Here is a 13,758-nt window from a genome sequence, read left to right as displayed (position 1 = left end):
CAGTTATAAATGAAAATTAGTACTGGGTCAAAGTTTTTTATGCCATCTTCCAATAAGTATAAATAAAGGGAATAAAGACAGTATACATGGATGGAGATTTTGTATTCGAGCGAGATATTTTTTGATTGATTGATTTACACTCCGGCTATATCAATAAGTAAATCTAAATCGTTTAAGTTTTTTTCTATTCACAAGGAATCCCAAATGCCATATTATTTGTCTTCGGACAATTTTGAAGGTTTGATCAAAATACTAGAAATCTGATGTATTTTTAAGGACGAGGTTTAAAGGACGATAAGGATATACCAATAATTTAGAAGAATGATGTAATACTCTCATTCGATTTGCCTAAATAACTGTCATCACAAATACGGACAACAATCGCCGTCGAATTCCTCATAATGTGCGGATCTGCAAGAAATATTTTTTGAGGAGGTTAATTTTTGAGAAATATTTGCTATGGAGCATGAATTTTTAAGAAAACTAAAAATGTTTTGATGATGTAGGTAGAATGGAAAGTACCTTATATAAAAAAAGAAAGAGGCTTTTTATAGGAACTAGAAGAGCTCGAAGAGGCCTTCTATAGAATATAGAAGAGCTCGAAGAGGCCTCCTATAGAATATCGGAAAGTTCGGAGAGGCCTTTTATAGAATATAGAAGAGCCCGGAGAGGAATTTTATGGAATATCGTAGAGCTTCCCATATATAATATAGAAGACCTCGGAGAGGACTATCGAAGAGTTCGGAGAGGCCTTCTATTTTTACATCCTACACCATAAGGTGGTCAGGATATTATGTCTTTGTGCATTTTTTTGTAACAGGCAAATGAAACGAGTTAGACCCATAGTTCCTTTTGACGATCTGCATAGAATCACATTCTGAGTCGATTTATGCATGTAACAAAGTACAGGTAGCATTTATTTCCCGATTTGCACAAGAAAATTTGACCCAACGAAGAATCCTATTGAAATTGGAGATAATCGGTCAAAATTTAGATACAGTTCCCATTTAAATCTTCATCTGATTTTCCTTTTATTGTTCACCAAAAGTGTAATATCAGCCCAAATAGTATAGAGTTTTGCATATACGACTAAATTAAACCTGAAAATAAGTGTGCCAAATTTGATCGAAATCGGTTCAGATATAGCTATAGCTCCTATATATAGATTATTCATCCGATTTGATATTTTTGTCCTCCGCAGCCGTAATATGCACTCTGTAACAACGATATTTGAGGAAATGTATGAAATTCAGCACAGAAATACCCTTACCAAATCATATCGGTTCATATTCATATATCGGTTCATGTTTGGATATAGCTCCAATAAATATTTTCGTCCGATTTTCATTTTATAGTGCACCGAACGTGCAATATTGGAACTACTGGGATGGAATTCGGCACTTACCATCAAATTGAGCATAGAAAACAAGTTTGTCAAATTAGGTGAAAATCGGTTCAGATACAGCTATAGCTTCCAAGTATAATCCGATTTATAATTTTTTATTTGTTATATGAAGCTCTACTAAATATGCAATAGGGTGTAGTGCATCATAAAGTCGGCCCGCCCGACTTTTAGACTTTCTTTACTAGTTAAAGACCTATATTTTTTACAATTTATTTTAAAATCATAGATTTTAGGAAAAATTTTTAAGAACGTTGATTTTTAGAAATCTTATGCAAGGACGTGGCTCTTTTTAATACCATGAATTTTTTAGAACTATTTTTTAAGAACACTAATTTTTGGAAAATGTTTTTTTGGATTAAAATTTATCAACTTTTAAAGACGTAGAAATGTAAGAAATATTTAAAAAAAAAAAAAATTCAAAGAAATAATTTTTATGAATGTGTATTTGTAATGTATGTATTTGTAAGAAAACCAAAAATATGAAAGCTTTAGTTTTTTTTAAATAATTTTTTGATTGTATTTTAGAGAATTTTTTTTAAATATTACTTTTGAAACTACTTTTTAAAAATATTTTTGAACTTTAACAAAATGGACTTCATGGTAAATGTTACACAAAAATACGTGGTTATATGTCCATAATTAGGACTTTTAATATGTTTAACAATTACAATTGCCAAATTTAAGTACGAACGAACACACAAAAGTTAATACATACGATATCAGGATATATAAATAAAAATAAAAAAAAAATTAGTTTTTGGCCTTTTAAAATTTTACCTTTTTTTGCTTTAATTCCCAAAAGCTCTCCTTCAAGCTTCTACACACCAATTTGAACTGTAAACCTTTTCAAAATAACTCAAAAATAAAAAAAGAAAACATTTATTTTAGTATTTTTTTTACATATACATTTATTTATTTATTTTAATAATTTTTAAATATTTTTTTAATTTTCATATTAATTTTTATATACAATGTGTACAATTTCCATCTGTAATTCATTGAGATCATATTTGCTATTCAATGTGCTTATTTTGTTGTTGTTGTAGTTTTATGATTTTTTCTCCGTTGTTTTTTTTTTGTTTTGCCTTATGACCAAACATACATTTATAATAATGTTAATAATAATAAATAATCTAATGACTTGTTGTTGTTGTTCTTTCTCTACATAATTTCTTTAAAAAGTTAGATTTTATTTAAAAAATATTTATAAATAAACATTCACAATTGGTTTTTTTTATGATTTGTTTTTGTTGTTGTTTAAATCTTAACAAAGCTTACATTTACATTCATTCATCCATTTATGTTTGGATGTTTTATGTGTGTGTGTGTCTGTCTGTATGTGTGGGTATTTTCATTCCATTGTTAAGTTTTCTTTTTTCAATGATCCTTGTTATATTTGGCGCAATAGACGGAATGAGATAAAGAAGTACTGGTTATAGGAAAAGTGTACAGCCACAAATAATTTTATTGTTTTTTTTTTTTAATTTTATTGATTTAATAATTTCCTTATTTAGTTAATATGAAATATATACTTGAGTTCTTAATTTTGTAGTTTTTCTTTATTTTAATATCACGAAAAAATATATATATTTTTAGAACGATGAGGATATCAAATTTTTTTGTTGTAATTAGCGTAATTTTGAAAGCTGTTACTTCTTTCGTAGCGGACTCTTTTGTTATTTACACAGTTAATAGAGCGCCATCTGCTGAGTGGACAGTTCAATCGTCTCTGTAATGAGAAAAGAGAGAGGGAGAGAGAAATATAATTAAACGTTTGATAGAGGTCCATTTTAGCATACAGAATATTGATATATAAAGCAAAAAAATAACACTCAACAAAATGGAGGCCTCTCTGGGGTCTCCACAGAATACAAAAAATGAAAGACCTTAGAGAAGCCTACATAAAACTCGGAGAGGTCATCTATAAAACAATAGACGTCGGAAAAGTCATGTAAAGAGTAGAAAACCTCGTAGAGTAGAAAATCTACAAATAGAAGACTTCAGGGAGATCATATCGTAGAGAAGAAATCTTCGGGGAGAGCATGTACAGAATAGATGACCTCGGTGATGTCATATATAGAATAGACGACTTAAGAGGGCTTGTCTATAGTAGAAAACCCCGGAGAGATTATCTACAAAGTATAAGACTTTGGAGAGATCAACTACAAAGTGAAACACTTCAGAGAGAGAATCTCGAGAGTAGAAGACCTCAATAAGACCTCCTATATCATAGAAAAGCAGGGATCGGTCTTATATATGATAGAAGATCACTCTAGGTTAAAATAACTAGAAGAGACCTTAAGAGATGAGCTCGGAGAAGCCTTCTATAGATTATAGAGAAGGGCTGTCGTTGAGGTCTTCTGTGGAATATATAAGAGCCTTCGTTGAGGTTTAGAGCTTTTGGAGAGGTCTTCAATAGAAATTAGAAGAGCTCTTGGAGAGTCAAAGTCAAACGGCATTACTTTTACATTTTATTGAATGAAAGCAAGAAATGTCGGAAATAGCATCAAATTTCAGAATAAGTTTAGATTTGTTCGAATTGGTCACCTTTGGCACGAATTATGGCCTTCAAAAGGCCAATGAAACCTTCACACGCTGCCCGAATGTTGCTCTGCGGTATTTTGGCCCATTCCCGGCGAAGCGCTTGTTTGAGGTGATCGACACTTCGGTATATTTTAGTGCCAACCATACTTTCCAAAATACTCCAGACACAATAGTCCAACGGATTGGTATCCGGAGATTTCGGAGGCCATTGTGCCCTGGAAATGAAGCGAGGAACCTCATTTTGTAACCACTCTTGGGTGGCGCGTGTCCTGTTGGAATGTCCAAGGTTTGCGGCCAAAATGTTTGCATGCCAAAGGTTCTAATACACCCTCCAGAATATTGTCGGGATAATATCCCGCATTTTTCTAATGCCACGGTCTATTACGACACGAGCGGAGAGCGACCAATGGTGGCTATGGCGGCCCACACCATCACCATGACCGGCGCTTGAGTTCTGGTGGTCAACCGAAGTTGGCGTCATCGGAGAAAACCAAATTCTGCAGTTCACCTCTTCACCTCTTTAGCTCTTTTGAGTCTACTTTCTTTCTGTTGCGGTGTCAGTTCTTGAACTTTTTGGAATTTCATAGGCTTTACCCCGAGCTCATTTTTCAATATTTGCCGAATGGAATATTGCGATATGTTCAGCTAACGAGCCATTTTTATGCAACTGCGATGCGGATTTTGGATCAAGTCGCTTCTTTTCGAACCATTTCTGATGAAGTTGCTGTTTTCTTCCGTCCAGTTTTCCGTGCAGTTTTTTCATCTTACCCTGTATCAAGAGCACTCGCTCTCTCTATAGAATATGGAAGAGCTCTTGCTCTCTCTATAGAATATACAAGCGCTCTCGCTCTCTCTATAAAATATAAAAGAGCACTCGCAGAGGTCTTCGTAGAATATAGAAAAGCTCCCGGAAAGCAGCATAATATGAATCTACCCGGCCAAATTGCAGTAGCGCTCTTAATCCCAAATGTTTTTGTTTCTATGATTTCATCCACATGGCTTTTCATAGCGTAATTTACACATCTTCACCCGGTCATTACAAATTCTTTATTCATCATCAAAATTTATGACGATATGCTTACTGAGATATTGTCACGTAAATCATGTTTGTCAAAATTCGCCCAAGCGCAACTAAATTTCCTCAAAATTCATTATTTGGCAGACGTAAAAAGCACACAAAAATAATTTAATGTAGCAATAAAACCCAAAGTTAAACAAAAACCGCACAACTGCCAAAATTTAGAAATCCGAACACAATTTTTTTTTTTTCGAAATTTTATGAGTTTTTTTGTCATATCAAAATTCCAAATATTGTTCGCACAATTATTGCCAAAGGGATATGTTATTCCATTCCTAAACAAGTCAACGTCAACGCCATCTCATCAGACCAAAAAATCGAACTAGAAAACAATCAACAGCAAAACTTCAAAAGTCATTAAGTTTGGCGGAATAATGGCCGCCGGTCGGCCACAGAAAAAAGAAAACCAGCCAGATTTTTTTATGGCCTTTCGTAGAACTGCTGATGCCTTTGGGGTGATGACGAAGACGACAACAAACTCTAAGATGATGATGGCTGGCAATGAACGATGTGTCGCGTTCGCCCCATTGTATTTGGTGGCGAACTTTGGTGGTGGTCCTACGCCGTAATGTGAGTCTATGTTTATATTGTTTTGGCACTTATGATGCGTATGTGAAACCAGAGAGAACAAAATTGATTTCAATTGAAGATGGGGTGAACGATAAGATCCGAAGGAGAAGCCGCCAAGAACTAGGTGTTTGTAATTATGCGTGTCCCCTTAAACCAAAAAAAGAATACATTTTGTCAACATTATAAAATGAAACGTACGACATGAGCAGTATTCGCCACCAGCCATGGCCAGCCACATTGTTTTCAGAGTCTTGTTTGTTTCTTAGCTATTCGGTATACAAACATACTTTTGTCGGCATTTCACTTTATGCCATTGCTAAATTTTATGCTTTGTGTACGGAAATATTTTTTAAGTACTCGAAGATTTTATGACCATAAAGCAAATGCATGCAGCCGAATATTATTTCAATTTATAATTCGTCGGCAGGGTAGCGAAAATGAAAAGAAAAAAATTGAAGGCAATAGAGAGAAGAGGTAACATAAAAATTTCACCGGATGCTGTGTTGGCAAATCTCTGGGAGATATGGGGGGCCAGAATTATTTTGAATTTCAAAAGTCAAAGATACAGGATGAGAAGAAACAACTGCAACCAATTTCAGACTGCTGTCATTTCTAAGCCACTCTTCCGACAGCTGTCAAAATTTTTCCAGTAAATATAAAGAAGCGACTTGATCGAAACCCGCGTCACAGTGGCCAAAAAATGGCTCGGGAGCTGGACATATCGCAATATTCCATTCGGCTAATATTGAAACATAGGCTCGGGGTAAAGCCATTGAAATTCCAGAAAGTGTAAGAACTTACACCGCAACAGAAAGAAAATAGACTCAAAAGAGCTTAAGAGTTGATACGCTTAGCCGAAAGTGGTGAACTGAAGAATTTGGTTTTCTCCGAATTTCCATTTCATTTTCCCAAAATTCCCAAAAAATTCATTGTCCAGCTGTTTGTTAACCAAACAAATTGATCGTGTTTACTTGCCAAAGAGGTCAGCTGAACATGTGCACCTTCGGTTGGTCACCAGAACTCAAGCGCCGGCCATGGTGTGGGCCGTCATAACAGCCGATGGTCGCTCTCCGCTCGTATTAATCGACCGCAGCATCAGAATAAAAATATTCTGGAGGGTGTATTAAAGCCTTGGGCACGCGAACAGTTTGACCGCGGACGTTTGGCAGTCCAATAGGACATTCCACCGCACTCAGCACTCAGCACAATGGCCACCAAAACCTCTGGATACCAATCAGTTCTAGTATTGTGTCTGGAGTATTTTGGAAAGTATGGCTGGCACTAAAAAAATACCAAAGTGTCGTTCACCTCAAGCAAGCGCTTCGCCGGGAATAGTCCAAAATACCCAACATTCGGGCTGCGTTTGACGGTTTAATTGGCCGTTTGAAGGCCATAATTTCGGCCTATTCGAACAAATCTAAACTTATTCTAAAATTTGATGTTATTTCCGACATATTTTGCATTCATTCAAAAAAATTTAAAAAAATTTACCTCACCCTGTATTTAGGTCCTTTGTTGTAGTTTTTTATCTCATTTATATCCTTTGTTGCAGTTTTTTTTATCTCACCCTGTATTTAGGTCCTTTGTTGCAGTTTTTTATCTCACCCTGCATTTATGTCCTTTGTTGCAGTTTTTTATCTCACCCTGTATTTAGGTCCAGAATTTCTTCCAAATGAAAATCTAAAAATTTAAGTTTTGCTCTATTTCATATATCAACGATTTGGAACTCGGTCAACCTTTTAAAATTTGATCCTAAAAATAATTAACTGAGTTTCCTTCTCATATTCTTGAAAATATGCTCCCTTTACAATAAATTTCCTGCCCAAGGTATGACATATCTTCCTTCATTATCTCCCTTCCAACATTTCTAGGTATAAAAATTTGCTCCCTTCTTCCTTTCTCCCCTCACATCATCTGTAGCTGAACTAGTAAGTAGTTGTTGCCATGTATAATTGCTGCGAACACCAAAGGTTATGATGAAATAATAATTTCAGTTTTTATAGTTCAACTAAATGTGCAACATTGTTAGGCTTCTCAGCCAAAAAAAGAAGAAAAGGATTTATTCAAGTAATTCAATGATGGAGCATAGCAAACGAAAAAGAAACGCCACATAACCTCATTTCGAGAAGAAAATAAAAACAGCTTTAATGATTTATTACCGTCACAGCGGCAGTGGAATAAAGAGATGAAGAACAAAGGAAAACATAAAATATTATGCCAAGAAAAAAATAATTAACAAAAGTAAATTTATGTTATTATATATATATTTTTTATGTATGTTAACTTTTGAGGGGTTAATAAAATTCAAAAATCTTGGAAAGTATCAACATTTGATTTATACTCTGACATTATGTTCAATATGGAAACGAAATGAAAAAGAAATGAAAAAAAAAAAAAAATAATGAGTATAAGTATTTTTGGACAGTTTTGAGATGGAAGGGAGCTGTAAGAAACAAATTTAACTAAAACAAGTTAAAAAGCAGCTAAGTTCGGCCGGGTCGAACTTTTTTTACCCTCCACCATTTGGAAGAAACTTGAAAAATTTCCCAAAATTCCGCTGGAAATTACGGCTCAAATGAAAACCGTTATATGGGGGTTATACGAAGACGAGGTCCTGCATAAGTAATTTGTGTCATAGGCTGTAGTAAATATTCCGAACTTTATATAAGAAATTTGAAACAATTCCGGTGAATAATGTCACAAAAATCATCAAAATTCCGAATATCGGAAGGAACCGTTATATAGGGGATTAATGATATCGTGGAACTAAATATACGATTCTCTTCGAGGGGGTAATGTACTCACAAGGAATGTGGATTTTAAGACAATTCCATTGAAAAATTTGGCTGAAATCTTCAAAATACCGATTTTAGGTACCTTTATATGGGGGCTATACGATATCGTGGATTTATTTAGACAATTCTCTTCTAGCTTATAAAGTACTCACAAGGAACTCCTTGTGTGAATTTTCAGACAATTACGTTGAAATATGTGGCTAAGATCATAAAAGTACCGAATATCGGAGGGTACCATTATATGGGGGATATACGATATCATGGACCTATATAGACAATTCTCTTTCAGAGGATAAAGTACTTACAAGGAACTCTATGTGTAGAATTTCAGACAATTCCATTAAAAAATGTGGCTTAAATCACCAAAAATTCCGAATATTGGGGGGTACCGTTATATGGGGGCTATACTATATCGTGGACTGCTAAAGATAATTCTCTTCCAGGTGATAAAGTACTCACAAGGAACTCCATGTGTGTGGATTTTCAGTCAATTTCGTTGAAAAATGTGGCTAAAATCATAAGAATACCGAATATCGGGAGGTGCTGTTATATGGGGGATATACGATATCGTGGACCTATAAAGACAATTCACTTTCAGTGGGTAAAGTACTAAAATCATCAAAATTCCGAATATCGAATATTGTATAGGGCTATACGATATCGTGGACCGATATAGCCCATCTTCGAACTTGACCACACTGCAGACAAAAGACAGATCTGTGCAAAATTTTAGCTTCCTATCTTAATTCGTTTTGACTGTAGCGTGATTACAACAGACGGATGGACGGGCGGATGTTAATTTCGCTCTTTATGAGTTTCATGGATATTCAAAATTTTGACCCTTTGTGGGGGGTATCAGAATGAGTGGACCGATATATTACATCTTCACACCTGACCTTGCGTTAACAAAAATATTCCGGTGTGTGAAATTTAAAGACAATCGAACTCTTATTTAACATTTGATGAGAGGTTGAATCATTCCAAATGTTGTCCCTTTTTGGGGTAGGTACTTGATAGAATGGGATGATATAGTCCATTTCCGCACCCAGGTGGAAATATTGGGATGCGTGAAATTTGAAGACAATTGGACTTTTACATCACATTTTATACGAGTTATTTTGACCCTTTGTGGGGGAGGTACTTGATGGAGTGTAGCGATATTCTCCATTTTCGCACCTGACCTAGCACTGATGCAAATTTTTGAATTTGCAAAGTTGGATCAAAATCGGCAATCGTTTCTCTGTCTGTGTCGCAAAAAATTTTCTTTGAAAATGTCGACCTTTTGTGTGGGAGGTACCAGAAGAATTGGACCGATATTGCCCATCTCCGAACACGATTTAAGTTTGACAATAATATTACGATGTACCAAGTTTGGATCAAATCGGATACTCCCTTTGAGAGATATAGTGTGCACCATCCAGCCAGACAGACAGACAGACGGACGGACATTGCTAGATCGACTCCAAATATCTTGAAAAGTAATTAGTCCAAAAAGACATTGACCTTAAACCGTTATTTCGGCTAGGCACATTTTGATTGTATCAAATGATATATGCATACTCTCTAGCCATATAGCTGAGGTATGAGAATTAAGATGTGTTTGATTCGAATTGGATACACTCTTTGACAGTTATAGTGCACTCTAGCCGGCCAGATATGCAGACGTATATGAATAGATGGACTTCAGACATAGGCAGATAAATGTATGAACTAAAAAGTTGTGTCATCTGTTATATTCGAAAAAAGCATTTTAATAGATGTCATTCATGCTGTGAGAGAGGTTCAGTGGATTCACAAAATTCTCTCAAAATACTAAATATCGAATATTTTTTGTGAATTATTAATATATATCAATCAAACAGTGCAACGACTTATTGCTCGTTTACCTTATCCGAATATGTCGTTAAATATTAAAATAACTTAAATAACAGAAAAATTAACAAATTGTTTTCGAAGTCAAGTGACTTCCTAAGCCCTGAGTGACTTAACTGTCCCCGGGGTCAATCATGATGACATCTTCCGGTAGGGTTTAACTTGCACTTAAAATTTTTAGTCTATACCTTTCTTTATTTATGCTTCAGATGTGCTGAAATGGATGTGGTTCAAAGAGACATGGGCTGCAAAACCATTATTTTAATAAGGCATATTTTGGCCCTATTATTTCATAGTTTTGAATAAATTTCCTCCATTAGGTATAAAATTATTGAATAACCAAGACATTTTTCTGTTTGAATGACACTATTTAGAAATTCCGAATCTTGATTCTCAAAAAATGACTATTACCCACCAATGGATATGTTTGTCAATCTCTTAGTAACACATGAGCCCCTCTTACAATATTGTGGGTAAGCTACGCAAAATGCCCCCAAACGCAGTATTATCTCCAAGTAATGTTCTCTCTCTTTCCCTCTCTCTCTCTCACCGATATATCTTCAGCCATATGGGTTGTTTAGCTGAAGCCATTAAAATGGTCATAACGTTTAAATTTTTTGGCTCATAAAATGAGCAAAAAAGGCCAGCCACACTGCACCTGAGGTAGTAATGCCATGGCTAATGTAAGGCTTTTTTATGCAGTCGCACAGACACACAGCCACGTACACACACATATATATATTTCTGCATTATTCCAAACATTTCTATCTATAATGGCATTCTGCAAATGAAATGTATCTTTACCATTGTAATTATTATTATTATTATTGGTGTTGTTGTTGAGCTAATAAAAGTAAAGCTCTCAAGACATTGCAGCAAAGAAGACGAAGAACAAATAACAAAAGTTGAAGTTGAAAAAGGAGAAGAAGAAGAAAAGCACTTAAAAAACTGCCAAGCCATCATAAAACTGTAAAGAACAAATGCAGCAAAAAATGTGCAGGGGTACCCTAGCCATCACACACTCAAACACACGCACACACACGTATGCGCAGTTGGCCAGGTGATTAAAACAAGTTTTAATACATTTAGAGTGAACATTAAATGAAGATAACCCAACCTCCATAGCCATCCGAACCACCAACACCATTGTCGTTGCCGTCATCATCCTCCTCGTCATCGTCAATGTCCATCACATGATGCAGCTTAACCTAACCACCACAGCTCACATTAAAAATTCAATTGAGAATTTATGCAGCAAATAATATTTTGCAATTTCTTGGTTTATCTGCGGCGTAATAAAAAAAAACTATATAAGAATAATATATGTATCTTTGTCTGTTGGTATTCGGTTTTCTATTGCAGAGGAAATAAATACAAATGTTTAAGCGCATTATTTAAATAAAATATAATTCATAGTTTTTTTTTACACAATTTGTATAACAAATATTTTAACGCTTCTCTGGTCAGCAAATTGATGGCTAATGGACACGACAGGCGTTGCAGGATATCATTTGTTTCCAAACATGGCATAAAAAGTAACTGGGGAATTAGAGATCATTGACGTGACAATTTTTGGAAACGAATGGGAATAATTTTAAGTTAAAAATTATATAGCCAATCCACGAATGATATATCAAAATGTTTAAAGTTGATACTGCTTAGTTTATATGTATATTAATATTTATGTAGAATTAATATTTATCAAAATGTTGATTTTTTTGGAGGCAAGAAGGAGTTCACCGATATATCCATTTAGTAGAAATATTGACATATGCGAAGTTGGATGGAAATTGGACATGACATTTGCATTTTTTTGGGAGTATTATTCTTTGAAATGTTGGCCTTTTGCACGAGGAAATAACTGAATGAGGCATCGATATATGCCTAGATCTAGTGTTGATGGAAGTATTGACATTTTTAAGTTTTGAAGAAAACAATGCTGCCTATTATAACTGTTACGAATGTTCAAAATTTTGTGGAGAGGTACCTTAGGGGAGTGTTACCTTAATCTGGCATAAATACAGGGTGAGTTGAAACAACTGCAACCAACTTCAGACTGCTGACATTTCTAAGCCAATCGTCCGACAGCTGTTAAAATTATTCTAGTGAGAGCTCATTATATTGTTTACAAGCGTACAAAAGCATTTTGGAGAGAATTTTCCAGAAAAAAGTTATTCGCGACGGAATTCAAGCGTGATAGAGTGATTTCTTTATATTTGGCTGGAAAACCACAAGTGGTTATCGTTAGAGTACTTCAGCATTTACATGTGAACAAATCTTTTGTGTCTCGTACCATCGCTCGTTTCCGTGATACCGGTAGCGTAGCCCGAGGCTAAGGAAGTGGACGGAAGAAAACAGCAACATCAGCAGAAATGGTTCGAAAAGAGGAAAGAAGAGACTTGATCGAAACCCGCGTCGCAGTGGCCGAAAAATGGTTTGTGAGCTGAACATATCCCAATATTCCATTCGGCAAATATTAAAAAATGAGCTTGGAGTAAAGCCATTGAAATTCCAAAAACTGCAAGAACTTACACCGCAACGGAAAATAGCGCGGAGCAACATTCGGGCAGCGTGTGACGGTTTCATTGACCGTTTGAAGGCAGTAATTCATGCCAATGGTGACCAAACCGAATAAATCTGAACTTATTCTAAAATTTGATGCTATTTCCGAAATTTTTTGCTTTCAATTAAATTTAAAAAGAAAAAATTAAAAATAATGGCGTTTGACTTTGTTGCAGTTTTTTTATCTCATCCTGTATAGGTTATGCTATACCACAGGAGGTAGAAAGCACTGTGTACTAAAAATGACGAATTTTAAACAAATACGGATAGAAAATAGACACATTCTTAAAATATCAAACGTCGGGAGGTAGGGGTCTGCGAAGGCTATAACAAAACTTGGGCAATTGTTTACCGCTGTCTTCTATAGTGGTCGGTATCTAATCAAATCAAATACAAATGTTAAAAATTTTTTTCCAAATCATCAAAATACCGAATTTTATTATTTATTTATTATACCCTCCACCTTGGAAAGCAGGGTATAATAACTTTGTCATTCCGTTGGTAACATCCGTAAATATTCGTCGTAGACCCCATAATGTATATATATATTCATAATCAGCATAAAATTCTAAGACGATTTGACGATGTCCGTCTGTCTGTCTGTCTGTTCAAATCACGATACAGCCCACATTATTTGACGTAGAGCGTCAATATTAAGCAGAACAATTTGTATTGTGCCCAGGATGGTTGGTATTGAAAATTAGATATATCTGTACCTCCCAATGTTCGACATTTTTATGACTTTTGCCACATTTTTTGACGGATTTGTCTAAAAGTTAGTATTTGTAGTTTGTAATGGGTTCTAGCTCCAGTGGCGAAACATTGCAGGTATAGGTCCACGATTTGTTATAGTTCCCATACAACGTTACCTCCCGATATTTGGTATTTTGATGGTTTTTGCCACATTTTTTCACGGATTTGTCTGAAAATTG

The 13,758-nt window shown here is 35.0% G+C and overlaps 1 protein-coding gene across 9 annotated transcripts in view; it reads right to left on the bottom strand.

The window, feature by feature from the left end:
- Window positions 1-2,349: 2,349 nt before the first annotated feature.
- LOC101895413 (protein doublesex) overlaps window positions 2,350-13,758 on the bottom strand; it is a 289,473-nt gene continuing 278,064 nt past the window's right edge. For 8 of the 9 annotated variants that reach the window (XM_059118139.1, XM_059118136.1, XM_059118140.1 and 5 more), the window contains one exon: window positions 2,357-3,134. The gene's annotated coding sequence lies outside the window, so the exon portion shown is untranslated. Of the gene's footprint in view, window positions 3,135-13,758 lie in introns of all 9 variants that reach the window. The other variant, XM_059118143.1, reaches the window with a different exon arrangement.

This window comes from Musca domestica, unplaced genomic scaffold, assembly GCF_030504385.1.
Source record: "Musca domestica strain aabys unplaced genomic scaffold, Musca_domestica.polishedcontigs.V.1.1 12, whole genome shotgun sequence".
In the NCBI taxonomy this organism is placed as follows: Eukaryota; Metazoa; Arthropoda; class Insecta; order Diptera; family Muscidae; genus Musca; species Musca domestica.
This window is presented reverse-complemented; position numbering and strand designations above follow the sequence as displayed.